The sequence below is a fragment of the Xylocopa sonorina genome, chromosome 11 (assembly GCF_050948175.1).
Source record: "Xylocopa sonorina isolate GNS202 chromosome 11, iyXylSono1_principal, whole genome shotgun sequence".
Taxonomy (NCBI): Eukaryota; Metazoa; Arthropoda; class Insecta; order Hymenoptera; family Apidae; genus Xylocopa; species Xylocopa sonorina.
Genome location: NC_135203.1, coordinates 1,848,354 through 1,865,837, shown reverse-complemented (window position 1 = coordinate 1,865,837; position 17,484 = coordinate 1,848,354). Strand labels below are relative to the sequence as shown.

Sequence of the window (17,484 nt, the reverse complement as noted above, 5' to 3'; positions counted from 1 at the left end):
TGTCCAGAAAAGCACGCGCGATGTCCGAGGTAATACGATTAGCTTTTAACGAGTCTGACTCGAAAGTCGAAACGAAAAATGCGCAAAAAGCAGGGGCAATCGAGTCCCTATTTGCAGTAGCACAGCTCGAACGCCATAACCGGCGCCTCTATCGGGACCAGAGCCCGAGATCGTCCGCTTTCGATCGGGCACAACTCCATCAAGCGCAATCTGCATCCAATCAAGGAGCTGGTCCGCGCGTTGCACGGTGTGACTCGACATATAGAGAAGGATTCGTGGCCGGAGAGCCGTTTCCACGAACGGCCGAGCCGACATCTCCTTAACGATCGACGGTGCTGTGTATCGACGAGGATAATCGTCGCATCCGGTGCAACGGGAGAGCAGCGCGAGATGCAGCGGGTCTTGTTATCGGGTCGCGTACGTCGTTTGTGCGTGCGTGCTCGAACGCTTTGGACGCCGCCTCGAAGACAGCAGTTTTTATCCCCCTCTTCGCCGAACGAGTGTTCCTCTTTTTTTATCCTCTTCGTTTTTTTTACTCCTTAATAAGAGATTTTAGCGCGCTGCCGAAGAAGAGTTTTCACGCCGTGTAACGAGACGCCGGATGAGAGACGAGGATACAGGTTTGCGATTCGAATGAATATTAAAGCATCGCGTAATTTGGCAATCAGAGGATTGATCGCAGTGCGACAGAAACCCGTTTTTTTAAAAAAACCCGTTCCACTTCTTCGGTAGTGTTTGCAAAAATATACAGCCTGAAATTTACGTCAGCAAGGAATCAAAGTAATCGCATCCGTTAATGAAAATCTGTCCAACGTCACGTTTACGCAGCTCGAATTCGGAAATATCCTAGAGACGATACCACGTAAAATGAATCGCGTTCGTCGCAAGTAGCATCGCGGATTCTCGTTAATGTTTCCGGGGGTAACGGTACGCGAGTTCCTCTTCGAGCGTTACTCGCATCCCCGTTCGACGTAGTATCTTATTAATTAATCTCGACCACTTAGTACTTTGTACGCCGGCCAGTTTCTCTTCCAGCTCGTTCTGCTTATCTTCAATTAGCATTAAAAGAGGAGGACGTCGTGTAACCCCGATTCCATTCGATTCGACGCAGCTCTATAAAGAGGTCCAGTCTGTTGGCGGACGAGCTCGCGATATCGGACGGCGACCAATAATCGACGAGTCGTACACGCGTTAATATAGTTGCTTATCAATTCATGGATGCGCGTACAAGCTGCCGTAGATGGGTGACGCGATCTTAAACTTTCGTAACACGGGACCCGTTACCTCGACCAATTGTCGAACGTCCCGAATGATGCTCCTCGGAATATGGCCTCGTTCCCGTCGACGCTTTCCAGCTTCGCCCGATAGGTTCTTAATTGTTCGTAAATAACGATTCGTATTGTTTGATAAATATGAAATTTTTTTTATCTTTATTTCGTAAACGCAATTAATATCGAACGCGATATCTAGCGCTAAGAGTTCTGGTTATAATCGTGTGCTGATTCGTTCTAATAGGAGTAATCGTTAATAAACAGGATAATCGACTCCAAGTATAGATAATATGGAGCAGAGTAATAGCGAGAAGCGTGAAACGCGTTGCTCGTAATTGTGCGATCGATCGTAGGCCAGAAGTGAAATTCTTACTGTGAAAACCAACGACGTGATAATTATTAAAAATGCTACAAACATTCGGATCGAACGAATTCTATAAAAGGGAAATATAAATTTAAGACCGCTTCTAATCGTTTGGAAGATACCTCTAAAGATAGCAGAGCTCGCGAGAAGAGAGAAGGTTGCATCAAAAATTAATGGACGACCGCGAACGAATACGAATGTTTCGGAGCAGAAGCGACCGGTAAGGAAAGGGGGAGGGGAATAAAAGTCCGCCACGAGAGCCCGTGTCATGTAATCTTAATCGGTAAATGAGACATAACCAGTTCGAGGGCGGTGTTTGTGTCCATTAACCGCATACCCGGCCATTAAGCCGTGCCCATAAAGGTCTCCGAAACCTCGTCGCGTTTCCTCGAAACCAGAGACCGAGCGAAACACGCTCGAAGATGTGGAAGACCACGTCGACGAAAGGGAGAACCCGGTCAGGAGGACCACGAGGTAACCGGACCCTGTGTATCTTAACCTGAACTCAAAATGGATCCCAGGCCTCCATCGGACGCGTCTACGTTTCCTGCAGGCATAATTAAATATCGTTTCCAATACTGTTTACACGCCATTAGATAATCTAGCTACACCTTCACCTACAAGAGATACGCGCAAGTGTTGGAGTTTAGTAAACATTTTATTTGTATCGTCACTAAATCAGCGGCCTTTCTCGTTCCCGATACTAACATCCTCTTTTTCGACAGTTTACTTCAATTTATTCCATCGTTGGTTCTAGAAAAATGGCGCAACAAGAGCAAACGAAGCTTCCGGTCCGGGTCCCCTAGGATCGACGCGCCGCAAGCGCGCGAGTCTGAGGGCCCACGGTCCTCAGCATTCTACAAAGAGCGGGGGAGAGAGAGAGAAAGAGACGACGAGCCGGCGGACTCGGCAGAAGTCCGAACGAGCGATGTTTCGCATTTATAACCAAAGACGTCGTCGGTTGAAGCAAGGTCGCGGGTCCCCGGGGATGGCGGGAGCGGAACGCACACGGTGCGCGGTGGTGGCCGTTGCAGCTCGAGAGGATGCACCCTCCCTCTTCTGGCACTAGCGGTGATCGGACACCGGGAGTAGTATCCGGGGAGAGAGAGAGGTATTCGAGACTCTTGTAGCCTGTCCCCGGTGGATGGACCACGGTGAGCACGGCTCGCCGGTGGGTGAGCACCGAGGCGAAGGTGGAGGGACTCGCGGCGCATCAAAGGGCGCCGCCACCAGGATATAGGGTTACCGACTCGCCATAGGCCAGGTTATTCCTCCTAATAGCCTGTATTAGGTTAGGACGGCTGTACATAGCAGTTTCGAGCTTCGTTCGAGCCGGGCATCCCCCTCGCTCCTCCCCCGTTCTTGGACCCTATCCAGAACCTCTCTCGGCCCTATCCACCTATAACTCGGTTCGCGTCCCTTCCGCTCGCTGCGAGTGGATCTCGGCCAGCGTAGCTGCGCGCGCGAGTCCTCCGCGCCGCGGAGGACCGACCCTTTCCCTCGCCCTACACCCTATTTGTAGCCGGCGAAGCGTGAGCTGTAGACATCGTCGGCTCGACGACGCTTCCATTTCTCGGCTCGGAGAGCCTCTAGTCGGACAGGTCCAGCGAGCGGATCTCTTTGCGACGAGATGGAAACTAGCGTAGACTAGGGATCGAGGGTGGTACGGTTGAGAGAGAAAAAAAAAACAGGTGTCGAGAGTCGACACCGATTTCTGCTTCGCCGAGGTACCAAGGCGCGGCTAGTCGCGTGTGACCACGAGAGCCCGGTCTCATAAGCCAGGCTAATCCATCTTAATCTACGTCTAGACTTACTTGGGGATCCGTGGAGGACGTGTAAAACCTGAGATGGATTCTAAATGCTCGTCGGAGTAATCTCGAGCGTCAGAGCGAAGTAGACTCGGAGCACGCACGGACCAAACGGAATCACCGATCGTTACGATCGACGCTCGATCAGAAAGCAACGGCGGCGGCGGCAGCGGCGGCGGCTACCAGTCGAGAGAAATCGCCAGCCACCAACGAATGACACGAGTCCCTCCCATAAACGGTATAAGCGCGACTACGATGGGATTCGAAGTCTAATAAATAGCGAGCGGCGAACCGTAACCGCTCCGACCGACTAGACTCGCCGCGATCTAGCCTAATGCATCTAATGAGCTTAATCTATTTTTGTCAGCGTCGTGTAAGGGCGCAGCGACAAGCCTCGCCGCGGCCGATCAATCAGTAGCTTCTATATCGGTAAATAACGCGTCGCGTTCCCTTCCATTGACATCACCGATTGCGGCTGCAATAAGTATCGGCACCCCATTGTATTTCGTTCCACCGTTTGCACGCCCGTCTACCGATTGATTGGCTCCAAGTGTGCGCGTTAAATACCCTATCACGCGTATCCGACCCTAAATGTCCAATTACCACCCATTTCCACGTGATCGTACAAATTTGGTATCGGAAATTTGAAACGAAGCGTAGCCAGCGGTCGAAGAATTCCTTTGTCGACGCTTTTCCTAAGCGCCAACCAATACGTCATTGACGAGCAATCGTGGAATATTAAAAACAGGTGATTAATAGCTCGCGAGCCTGAGCTGTTTAGCAATTATGATGTAGGTGTAATTGCCAGTAAATGGATCGCGCAATAATAGACGAGTCTTTGCTGGAAGTCGTAAACAGAAGTCGTCAAGGCTAATGGATAAACGTGTCACAAGTGTCGAGCATAGTTCGCTTATACCGTGCGAATTGAGAATGACGTTGACAGGACATGCTTAAGAACAAGGCGTCGATGACAGGCAAAGCGATTCGTCTGATTTTTATAGCCATCCTCGGAAAGACGTTTCCAATATCAGGAGGAAGCTCCTCTATACGGAGAATGTTTCTACATTTTTTGCACCCTGTGAGCACCCACGAATGAAAGAAACCTTGCTATGCTCCGTTGAAGAAAAAACTGGCGACCCAAGAGGCGAATTCTCGACTGAATTTAAAGTTGGCCGAACGGAAGCTGGACGTTCGATTTCACGGTGGTCCCAGGCTGGAATTAGCCGAGCAATTCGACCGGGCCGTTAACAGTTCGCGCTACCCCGGCCGTGAGAGGCGGGATAAATTAAAGCGGCCACGAGGACACGGCTGAGAGGAACTGCTCCTCGTCGCGGACGATCGCCGTGTGTTAGAATGACGGATCCGTTCGTGGGGCCATTTAGTCTATAGATACCGATCTCGACGGGGGCACCGGGTTCTCGCCTATCGCCGGAATCTCAGGCGACGAGTGCGCGCTCGCCTTGATCCGGACCGCTGCGACCGGCTCCGTTTCCTGCGGGAACGCCTCGAACTCGAGCCTGGCCGGATCGGAGAGGTGTTATTTATTTAGTCTTTGATTCGTTGTCGCGCTCGGGAACCAGCCAGTTTCGGTAACTCTCGTGCGGTAGGGTTCTTTGATTTTATCGGGAGCGAGTCCCGTTCGATTCGATGCTTTTAACCTACCTTTTAAACCTTTGTGTTGCTCACCGATTTTATTGAAACTTTGTACACTTGTAGAGTAGCTGAAAATAATATATACTCCTGCTGAAGACTTTCAATAATTCCTTGGTGACTTTAACTTTGACAGTCGATTTTACCGCTTAAATGTTGATTAAGCTTACGACAAAGTCAGTACGCGTCTATTATTTTCAACTACTCTACAAGTGTACAAAGTTTCGATGAAATCGGTGAGTAATACAGAGACAAGTAGGTCTACTTGTCAGTGGGCTATTTTAGGGTCGTGGATAGATTGGACACGCGGAAGGCTTCGTATAGTGTAACCGAGGAATCCAAATGAGTCGCAGCATGCTTGTACGCGGCTCATGGCAGCTACTATGCGAATAAGCGGAGCTTAGTTCCCCGTATTAGCATATGAGCGGCGCCTAATTAACGCCCCGACCACGCCGCGTCGTACGGCGGGGCATTAAATAATGTAAACCTGGAACCTCGCCCATTGTCTTACCTAAAGCCGTGCGTAAAACTCGGGTTAAGTCGGCCCGGGGGGAGGAATCGTTACCAAATTCCCTGACGGCCCTCCGGCTAATCTCTCTCGCGTTTCTGCACGCCTTCGGATAAATAAGAATCCGCCATGGCTAATTAGGAATACCCGCCGTCGCGATTCAACCGGGAGAGCCCTTAAATTCGGTAGAACGTGGGAAAATAGGAGGTCGTGTATGGACGATGGCGAGATTTGGAAGATATTCATTATTCCGTGTAAGACGCGACGCTTGAGTCACTTTAATTATGAACGCGGAGTGGTTGCTTATTCGATTGGATGACTAGGCTACTAGAGAATAGATCATTGGTATAGGAAATCTACGATTTCTGTCTAAAATTGAATCGTTTCTTATCGACGAATCTGCAACTTATAGCGCTTCAAGAAAATAATCTGTAGATTCGAAATTGCATGGTAAACGATTGCATGGGAAGCGAATCGAGACCGCCTCGAACAAACTGAAAGAATCCGAGATACAGCAACCCTCGCGAGCGAAATCAATCGGGCCAACTTCCGTAAGGAACGCGCGTGGAACAAGCCAGGCGGTAGCGAGCACGGTGCCCGCGCGGCTCGATTCTCAAAGTTCGTGGCAGCGCGGCGTTGAACTGGTCGCGGCGGCATATTGTCAGGCGATAAAACGAAGCTGGCAGAAGGAAGGCGGCGGGAATAAATTTATGAATGCTGGAACCCGAGGCTGGCTGCATTCCACGCTGCCTGTGCTCGACACACTGAATTGTCGCTCTCATTAGCGACTCGGCCCGTTCCTCTCGCTCCCTCCTCCACCCCGGCCGTGCTCTCTCGCTCTTTTCTATTCGTTGTATTCCACCGCCTCCTCTGGAAACCCTCTGTCTCCTTCTCGACTCGGCCGGCGTTTATTCCCATCCATTGCCTCCATCCCTCTGTTCCGCTCCTTTCTGCCCGCCGTTCGACTCCCCCTCGGCCCCCGAGACAACCGATTGATATGCGTCGCGCGGCCTTTCGAGTCCATTTCCAGAACCGCGCTAATCTCGCTGGGTTTAATGAATTTTAATCGTGGGGCCCCGTTGCGCCTGGAGATCGACACCGCGATCGCGATGAGAACGTCCTGTTAATTGGCTCGTCTCCCAGCCGTCGATCGGTGGCCCGCGGGGGACGCGTGGGCGGATCGGCTGGTAAATATGAGATCGTAAACGGGCCGCGGAATTCGGCTGACAAGACGGAAGGGACACGGGTGACGTTCGTCGACCGGCGATATCTAGCGGACGTATCGGGGAACGTCTTTTTTCGGTGAATTAAGGAGACAGCTTTCGAATGTCCCTTCGTTAGTTTCTTTTTCATCGAGCGTATAGGCCCCGCGATTAGGCCCTCGGCGTTTATCGTAGACTCGAGTTCTTCTCTTTGCCGAATCGCGTGAACGGTCTCTCTGCGGTTTTTGACAGCGATTTCAGTGGGAATACGACGCGAGTGTTCGTGGAAAATTTGCCACCGAACGAAAGCGTGCGACGTTTTAAAGTTATATCGTGTTCGTCGTTGTAAACATTTGCGACAAATGCGTTTAGAGAGAAACATAAAAAGGAACATAAAAATTAACTGGATAATTATCCAGGCAACACGAAGAGAAACGATTTGCGGGCTTCTTAGAACTTTACGATTGCCTGGCCACTTCACAATTAGTCGTATCGTAATTGTCGCGATAATGTTATCATAAGAAAATGAAATCGAAAGCAATAATTTTTATCGTCGACGACACTCGAAATCGCTTTTCCCGCGTTACGCATACCCAATAAACATACCTACGGTTAATTCTATTTAACAAGTATCGCACCACTCCACTAACAAGCATCCAAAGTCTCGGCTAACGATAGACTCCGATCGAACGCGGTCGAAATCTAACAAGATATACGAGATATAGCGCGCGGGGCGAGTAACACGAGTCGTTTGGTCTCGCGAAAACGCATCAGCGGAAATTCTGCGTGTAAAATTGCGAAACGGAGCGAACGAAAAAACAAACAAAAAAAAAACGAGACAAAAAATAAAGGCAGAGAGAAAAGGGTGAAAAAATACGCGAAAAGCTCGGCCTTGTACGGTCATAATTCATAGAGGCGACCATAGAGGAGTGTATCGCGCGGGTGTACACGGTTCGGCGTGGCGGGCAGACAATGCCGGAGATTGCGGCGTCGATGGTTTTCCATGTACGGTGGCCCCGTGACACGTAACATTCCGCGCGTGCCTCTCTAAATCGTCGCTTCCGAAGATTTGCGCCGATTCGCTAGCTCGTCGATAAATCTCTTACCTCCGCTGTTTCGTATTTCGCGCGTCCGCTCGTTTCCACCGCCATTTTAAACACCGTAGGACGCGGCCGCGTCACCGCTGGAACGGAAGCGGAGGAACACGTACGATGCAATTCGACGAAGCATCGTTAAAAATTGTTACATTCATACTCGACGTTACTTTAATTAATAAAAACCTCGATTCAAGCAAGCACAAATCTCACTATTCCTCTTGGTATCGCCAGCGGTACAACTAAACGAATAATCGGTAATAATGGGATACTTACAACAGGAGAAGCATCTCTGCGAAGCTGATGTCCGCGACACGCGTCGAAAGAAAATAATAACAACAACCGCGTAACGCGATAATGAACTAAACAAGATAGAAGCATCGGTCCAGCGATGTCTGACGCAAACTTTTCCAAGCGTAGAGTCTCGTCTTAATTACGGAGAACCGGAACGCAACGACGAAAGTCTCGGCGAGCGAATGTCGCCGCGGCCAGCGAGCATGTTTTCGTCGGCTATGCAAATGCACGGAACGATAGCCGGCGCATTGGCCGGTTGAAAAACGCCAGCGGTGAGCGGACCAGTTCCGGTGGTGTGCGCGTACGCGCGCACCTGTGCCACGGACGGGCGACAAAACTTTCGCCCGATAAGTTTCCGGGCTTCGATGCCGTTACGCGTCGGACTCGATTCGTCGGCCAGATATCGTGGGCCAATACGGCCCGATTAATTCGAACGCTTTTAACCCTTATCGGTCTATTTCGTCGGTCGAGTCATATGTCGGCGAGGCAGCGACGAGAGCGAACACGTCGGGCGTTTTAAAAGATAATCGGTACATCGGCGACATACGCATTAAATAAACAACGAGCGTGGAGATACCTCGATTTGGGAGTAACGCGTACGTTTCGAGTCTGATAAAATTATTGAAACACATTTAACAAGAGCGACGCGTTATCTCGTCGAGTAATCTGTGTTAAAGGAAGACCTACGTTTGTATCCATCGAACAGAACTCCGTTCAAGCGACAGGTTACGCGTGTACGCATTTACGCAAGCACGGAATTCTAACAGTCGATAAGGATAGAAGAGAGGAAATAATTATATTTTCCCCGAGCGGATTCGAAAGATCGTGGATCGACGATGAATAGAGCCGTTCTATTCGTCGAGAGAGGATATCGCTCGTAACAACCACGAGGCTGTCTTCGGATGATCTTTGAACGGACACGGGGCTCGCGTTATTTTCTAGGTCACCCAGCTCTTGTCGGAGGAGCAAAAATTACGGCTCCTCCGTTCAGACACAAAGAGACGGAGGTTGAATGGATATTGGACTGAAAGGAGCCCAGTAGGAGGACACGATTAAAACGTCGATCGCTCTGCTATTCTCAGACAATTGAAGATCTATTTCGCGACGCGAAATCGGCAATCCCCCGAATTCGAGTCGCGGCGGACATTTTAACTACGCGACTGTCCGTCTCTGCGACTGTGGATCGATCGAAGTTTCGCTTTAACTCGTTCGGTAAGCAGTCTGCGTTACGTACAAATTAATTGTTTTTAATTCTCATCCATTGAACGAAAAGAGAACGATTTCGATGGAGGAATGGATTTAAATCAAACGAAATTGCTGTAAATTGCGAGAGAGTGGAATTACGGTGAAAAGAGACGGCGATGGCGGCGGCGATGCAGCACAAATTTGGCGAGGAACCTTGGCCGCGGACGTGCGCCACCGCGACAAACGGCGGGACACTTCCTTCGCCGCTGCGAACATCGAATACCTAATCGCACGCCACGTCGACACGGGGGCCCTCCTCTTCGTTCTCGCCGGTGCTAGGTGCCAGCACGCGTTAATGACGCGTGTGTATTAAAAACGCGGCCGACTTAAAATAAACGGGCCTGCGCGAGCCCCGCGGTGATTGATGACGGAACGGTGCGCGCGGTTCACTCGTTTCCGAGCACTGCGTCGAGGGAACGCGCCTACCGAACGGATACCACGGCGATTTGTGCTCGCCTCGTTTGCGACCGCGGACGCACAAACCGACGCTAATGTCGGGTTCTTCTTTCCGTGCAAGAGATCACAGAGTTGAGGATCGTTTAGGTGAAAAGCGAGGCAGGCTTTGGGTAAACGAGCGTGTTCGCGGTGTAATTATAGGCTCCACGGATAATTTGCTTTCGATTTTGGACGACTCTGGAGGAGTTTGTTGCTCGTTTGTTCGGTTGTTATATAAATCTGAATTTACAGAACGAGCAGACGGCGAGAATCGAGTGTTACTTTCACGAGAACGGATACAAAGAAGCTACGAAAAAGTCGAGAAGTGAAATCGTTTCGATTCATTTGGGTAATTTTAATGAGCGATGAATAAAAAAGAGACGAAGACGAATCGCGACAAACTTGGGACATCCGCGAGGTATTTCGCGCGAAGCGAAGGGCGAATGGTGGAGGCGCCACCACGTGACATCCGTCGCACGCAACAGTCCCAAACCCGTCAACGTAACGATCTTGGTGACGCGTCGGTTCTTCCCCCGACAGAGACGAGGTAGAACGACGAAAAAGGAGCCGGTCGTTAAGTCCGCCCTTGCCGTCTGCCACGAATTATCCCGGTTATTTTAACGCGCCGCGATTCGCGTCTAATTATTTATAATTAATCGCTTCCCAGCCGGAACGGGCGACGATCGGAGATCCGTCTGTGCATCGACGATATCCCGCATAATTTGTAACGTCGATCGTCGCTCGTGACCTCGTACCTTCGAACGCATCAATCTTCGTCCTTTCGCCGGAACCGGAAAGAAAAAAAGGTAGAAGAAACACGTGGGAGAGTGAATTTTTTTCGATTCCAAAATTCTTTTCGCTCCAATTACCACGGTCTACCGGAACGAAGATATCTGTATTATTTGTGACACGGTAGTGACGACCGAGTTCGTTAAGGCGAAAGGAATGCACGCGCCCGCTAGAGTGTTTATGAAAAATTATTGTAACGCGCGCAATAAGCAGGGAGCAAATTTGGAACCGAGTCGGCACTGGGCGAGAGCGAACGTGTAGATGGAACGTGGATGTTTCGCAGTCGCTTGACGTTCTTAAACGAGTAATGCGATACGCGACGTTTCATTTATTCTAATTATCGTTATCCATCGGTGATTTATAAGACAAACAATATTGGTACGTCCACTTTTGGTGTTTGCAAGGAATACAAATTTAATGGCGCACGTATACCGGAGTAATGATGAATGACGTGTAATATAAGCGACGTTCGATAAAATGTTCGTTACGACACACTTTCGTGTTGCGAATATATATAACGAAGAAACAACTAACAATGAGAGCAAATAACATACAATCTCTGCATTGCAAATTAATAAATCATTTCGTATCACTGCCACACCTTTCGACCATTCGATCGTAACTAATAAAGCCTTCATCGTCCGATGCAGGCTTCATATAAATAACTAAATAGTAACTTGCTAATAGATAATCGCGATTTCCTAATTATTCATATTGCATTAGCAGGCGATACAACTCTAACAGGCTACGATGTCGTTCCTTCGATAACGACAGACGCAGTGGACGCGGTGCTGCGAGGATGTCGCCAGGTGAAGATCAGTTCCGTTTCCTCGAGGAAAGATACGCGAGGGTGCGTGAAAAATCAAATCGTCCGCGGCGACAGATATCCGCGTGCGCGGTCCGACTTCCATTCATCTCGCCTGGCCGCTCCGCGATGTTGATTTATTTCGCCGATCTATTTCGCGCGGCTCATCCATTTTAACGCGCGCATCGTTCACGCTCGCGCGATCCATCATGATCCATGGATCGACGAGGTTTGCTCTGTCCTAGATGCACGTACCGCGATTCAAGCGCGTGGATCGTGAAACAGAAACGATCTCTGCGGAAGATCCTCTTTGCGATCGAACGGATCGATAATCCTCTGCGTACAACAAAGAGTTTAGGTTCGTTTTACAAGAGATTTTGTCAATTGTTTCCTTAATTGAAAGTTATATTTAAATATGTAATAGCAGGCAAGAGGTTGGCCTGCATCGCCACTTTAATGTCGCGGAAAGTGAGCACTAGCGTCCCAATGCAATCGCGCTTCGAGCCGTACCAAATGAGAGGAGCTATGCTTGAAAATCCATCACTTAAATCCGGCCCATCGTAGCATACACAGGCCCATTCGTCTTCGTACGATTCCGTCCGCGATTTCAGCGAACCGTCGAGGAAAGGAGCGGAGGAAAAGAGGACAGTCGCGAAGGGCGTAACGACGACGTTACGCTGAAAACAGTAGCCATTTGCGGCAGGCGGGGCGCGCGAAACGCAGCTAGATCAAAGGCGACGCGCGTCCTCTTCGCTCGAAGACACTGGTCGGTGGGAAAATATCATAAATCCACTTTGACGGTTCGCGGTTCTCCAACTCCCTCTCTCTCCTTCTCTCTTGATCCTCCTATCGCTACGCGCGACGATTCTCTCATAATAAACGTCATTTATTTATAAACGCGCGCGAGGGCGTAGGAAAGATCGACGGCCACGCGGTACGGTGAAAAAAAGAGGGGAAAAAAATGGCTCGAACGCCGTAAATCGTGGCGGCCGGGACTGATATATATTGTGTTGGGGGTGCGCACGTGGAAAACAAACATTAATAGAACGACTGTTAGTCAGCGGGGTGACATACCCCCCTGTGCCACCGGTGTATTACTAATTATGTTACGACGTGGCGTCGGGGACGTGTCACAACAAGCGTCGCCGGATGTAGCCGGCCTTTCGGAGGATATATAAAAGCCCTCAACCCCCCCCTCCCTCCTGTTGAATTACGATTCCTCCTGGCGAACGATCAAAGCGTCGCGCGTTCGCCGCTTTAACGAGACTACCCGCATTCGCGGCTACCGCCCCGCGCTTCTACGCGCGCCGCCGCCGCCCGCGGTTCGATTCGAGTCGCGATGGTTTTCCACGCTCGTGGCTTTCACCGGCGACGTTCAATGGAACGATTGACGGGATTACGAGAGAGCCCCCCGTTCGAAGAACTTGTTATACTCGCTGCCTCGCGTCTACCAACTCATGGGAAACTTTCCAGCGGTGAAACTATCGGTTTTATGAATGCCACGGTACCATTTATCACTGTTGGGGCTTCCAGTTGTAAGCCCCGCGTGTACAGGTTTTACAGAGGAATCTTGTGCGGACGATACGATTCTTCCTCGGTTCTTCCACTTGGAGAAAAAGCTTAATTCGTTCCCATACGTAACGCGATAAAGAAGAGGCGCAACTGGTCCGGGGGTTAGTCCAGATTGTCAGAAAATTAGCATCGACCACTGCCTCGTTGACAATCGAAAGAAACGATCGGCTAGACGCGGCCGGACGTCGGCTCCTTTAATTGCGCTTTTTACAGTCAATTATCTCGTTAGACGACGGGTATCCCGCTGCTCTCAGAATGTTAATTCCACGGGCAGCGCGTAGACGGGTGACCGTTTCTTTTCGTTCTCCCCCGATATCGCTGGTTGTGCCATAATATCGCGGCGCGGGGCGGGGTGGTCGGGCGAGATCCGAACGAGAACTTTTTCACCTGGGGTCCCTGCGGAACACCGGGAACCCCGCTGGCGTAATTAACATTCGGCACGTTTAGCCAGTCCTCGCGGAGCTTCTTGCCACCGACCCGTGTCTCTCGTTCCCTCTCCCTTTCTCTCTCTTTCTCTCTCACCGTGGCCGTTTCGTCCTGGCCAGACACTGATTGAGACGTGACCACGGGATGACGTGCCGCCGATGGACTTACACAGAGTCGGTATACCTTCGTCCACCGCGCTCTCTAGCGTGTCCTCCCGTGCACGTCGCCATTTTCTGGGTCGATGACACCGCGTCGTGAATCTTGAGTACCGATTCGAACGAGTGGGAGTGTGGTTTTACTCGATTACCATGGGTAACCCTCTGCGCTTGATGGACGACTGCCAGTCAACATTTTTGGATAAAGTTGGAGTGCAAGGTTGCTACTGGTTTGAGTACTATACTCGAGGTGGTATTAATTTGTTGTCAGTAAGCGTACAGGCGAAAGTTTCTTGAAAACGTCACGCGAAATCAGATTTCGAGGCTTAATTGGGAAGTATTATTTAAACAACGCTAAAATATGGACGAGGGAGGAAACTGTTTCAAGGCTCCTCCGCATGGCCAGAGGCATAACGTCCCGTAACTTGACCTGAACTCCTCGATCTCTCAGCAGGAATGCATCCTGTGACAACCGATGCGCGTCTGGTCTTCGTCGATGGCATCCACATGTCACCGATCCTTGTCCGCAGCTACCCAACGGCCCCGCGGATCGTGTACTTGGTCTGTTAGAATTGCTTTCGAGCTGTAACTCATGTCCTCCGCTTCTTTGTTCGGATTCCCTACACGATCGTCCCCTTCGACTTCGTGCGCTCATTTGTGTACGTCAATTAACCGGGTTATTCTCTCTCCGACACTATACCCGAGGCCATAAACGATTCCTCTTCTTACAGCGTTACACTCGGGACGAGGAACTGCAGAAATTTGCATTGCATTCGATGGTAGAACGATGGACCAGACCTTGATACTTTCCGCTCGAGAGTTCATTAACGTGGTGGTACATGGGTAAAAGGAAGCCAGAATTCATCTTTTTCGATTTCAGATCCGATTCACCCCTCTCCTTCCTTCTCTTTGACTGTTGTATCATAAAGTAAATAATTACTTTTATTCCCAATATTCATCATATCAAAACAACATGCAACATTATTATTATAATCGCTCCAAAGTCCAGTAATTAGAACTAGCCTCCTTGATTAAATAAACCCACGTCTCCTCTGTATTACAGCCAATCCGTTGCTCAACACCGTGCAGCTTCACCCTTGCGCCCCGTTTTACCCCACTCGCCACTTCACCTCGAACGCACGATAAAGCAATGACGTTGAAATAAACGTAGCAGAAATATCGAATTCAGAATGCCATCGCGAGCAGCCGGAGCCGAAGAATCCTCTTCTTCGTCGCTAGATCCACCTCGCAGGTTGCGTCGAGCGACGGCGGACGTCCGAAGGATTGATTCGTCATCCATCGGGGCCGCGGGCATCGTGTTTTTGCCCGCGATCCCCCGACTAGTCACCAGTCATCTTCCACGTCGTAGTTTTCGTGTTCTTGCCCGGACGCCGTTGCGGCTCGGCCCGAGTCGTTTAATTAAATACAGTTTTTCATCCGGTAGGCCGAATCGGGGTCCGTCCCGCTGGGACGAGGGGGGTAACCGCGATCGGTGAACGCCGGCAAATAAATGAAAGAAACGAGCGGGATAGGAGGCGAGTCGCTCCGCTGGGCCGCGTCCTCTTCCTGGAAGGCAAACACCAGTCGTCGATATAATTAGTGGATGCGCGCGTGTCCTCTCGATCGCGATCTGCGAGGGAAATCCGCGAAAGATCGCCGCCGCGACAGGTGGATTTGCGTTTCACGATTAGATTCGTTCGAGAAGCTTACTTTATTCTTCCTTCTCGCTGAGTCTCTATAAGCTGAATCGCTCTTTTGCTGAAACCTACTTTTATTCTTCTATTTCACTGCGATGCTACTCTCAAAATGGTTCTCAGATTTCGTGATAACTGGAGAAATTGTAAAACAATACGTCGACTTTTGTTTATTTCGAAGCGGAAGCTGAAATTCAGGAAATATGGAAAAGAAGCAAGCACCACTATTTCTCTTTTCGCAGAGACATAGTCGACGTTACGTTTGAAATTTCGAAGGCGACCAGCTAGGTGACGGAAAATTCGGGGATCGCCGTGACGTTCGCATTAATGGAAGGAAAAGGTCGATCGAAGGAGTTTATAAAAGTTCGAAAGAGATTAAAAGTCCCCTGGTTGTCAGGCTCGCCTCAAAACAGGGACCCGTCCCACGGGGTCGTTATAATGATTGATGTCTTTCATATCCAAAACCGTCCCCGACGAATGTTCTAATGCCTCGGTTCGTCGGCCAGCGTTTTACACGCTGCAACGTCTCGTATAATGTGTAGGGACTAAAAAGCAGTAAACGCTGAGCTGCTGGAAATAACTTGGAACGCGTAATAATTCTCGAAATTTACATACTCCGCCCATCGACGTAAGATCAGAAGTAAACGATTCGACGTCCGAATTAAAATGCTCGTCGACTTAATTTACATTGAACATCTGTACATAACAATAAACCGGGCGATCGACGTTGAACGCTACTAGCATCATTTTCGCGATCTCTTTAAAGTGGTACGAGTCAATAAATGCGCTCTTTTGGAAGTATTTAGATATTTGGAAGAGACCCTGCGCAAAATATTAAACGCAAAATACAAACGCGATGCTCTGGCAATTTTATAAAAGAAAAGCATTTTAACTTGAGAAAAAAAAAAATTGACAAGTGACCGTGTAGAATTGTGGAATTTAAAATTGGTTTGCGCTACCGATGGATCGTCCTACATCTGCAACCGTATTCCGATATAATATGTACTCGCATCGTTAGCAGCATCGACACTTCGTACATCAAACAGAGAGCGACTCGTAAATCGCGCGCCCTCGACCCCAATTTCGCAAACATCCGAAGAAGCCGTATAGAGAGGCGCATCAACGTCCATCCCGGACGATTAAATAAGTCATATCGTCGCGGTCCCTAACGAAGCGCCGCGGCATCCTAGCGCGTCGTTCGGCGTCGTCTGTCGCGGGTCCTCGGCCAGCATCCCAGCCAGCTTCTTTTTCCTGTCGCTCCTTTCTTCCAGCACGCCGCCTGCTCCAGACGCGGTATTTATAAACAAGCGTGCCGGCTGAGAGAGAATCGTGGAGAGAATCCACAGCGCGCGCGTCAACTTTTCTTCTTCTTCGTTCCAGACAGTGAAAACGATTTTTTTCTTTCTTCTTCAAAATTGTATCTGTCATAAATAAAGCCTTGGAGGCTTATTTCTTTCACCTGGTTACTATCTTGTTGTTGAAATAATTTCCAGTCTGTAGAAATAAAATTGTTTCTCTTCTTCCTCCACCTTTACCTTTACGATGTTTGCAATAAGTATATTTCGCTGATCGTCGTTTTGCATCCAAAGTGCCAACTGCAATTTTTATTTCGAGGGTAAGTGTGAAAACTTAAGCTCCTTTCACGCATACGAGTAAAAGGTATAAAGAAGAAAGTATTTATGAGAATAATCGGGATGGTTGATCCAACTCGAGTTCGATTTACAACCCCCCGCGATCGTCCCCGGTGAAACGCGTTTGTAATACAGAGAACGCGAGCCAATTTTAACAGACAATCGTACCCTGGTACACAATTGAGTCCTCCTGCCAACAAATAGATTCCTCTCCCCGACGCCTAACTATTCGAACAATCACGATTACGCAACAACGCGGACTACTCTCCTCGCCATTACCGCTGTCGGTCGTTAATCCAGCTTTTAACCGTCCGCGTGTTTCCATATCGGAATTCGGCGCGTAGACAGGCCGTTAACCGCTTAAAAATTGATTCTATACCAGTACCAGCGCCACGTACGTCCGTCCACCCGTTTTCCCTCGAAACTATGCGGCCGCTTTGACAGACTGGCGGCTGGCGTGAAAACGCTCGCCAATTAACCAGCGGTGAATTATGCACCGCCCCTTACCCACTAATTTAGTAGGTGACTTATGTCGTACTTG

The 17,484-nt window shown here is 49.6% G+C and overlaps 1 protein-coding gene across 1 annotated transcript in view; it reads left to right on the top strand.

Moving 5' to 3' along the window:
• Positions 1-299: 299 nt before the first annotated feature.
• The window catches only part of LOC143429091 (uncharacterized), a 324,872-nt gene continuing 307,687 nt past the window's right edge, over positions 300-17,484 (top strand). The window contains exon 1 of the mRNA XM_076904496.1: positions 300-303. The gene's annotated coding sequence lies outside the window, so the exon portion shown is untranslated. The remainder of the gene's footprint in view (positions 304-17,484) is intronic.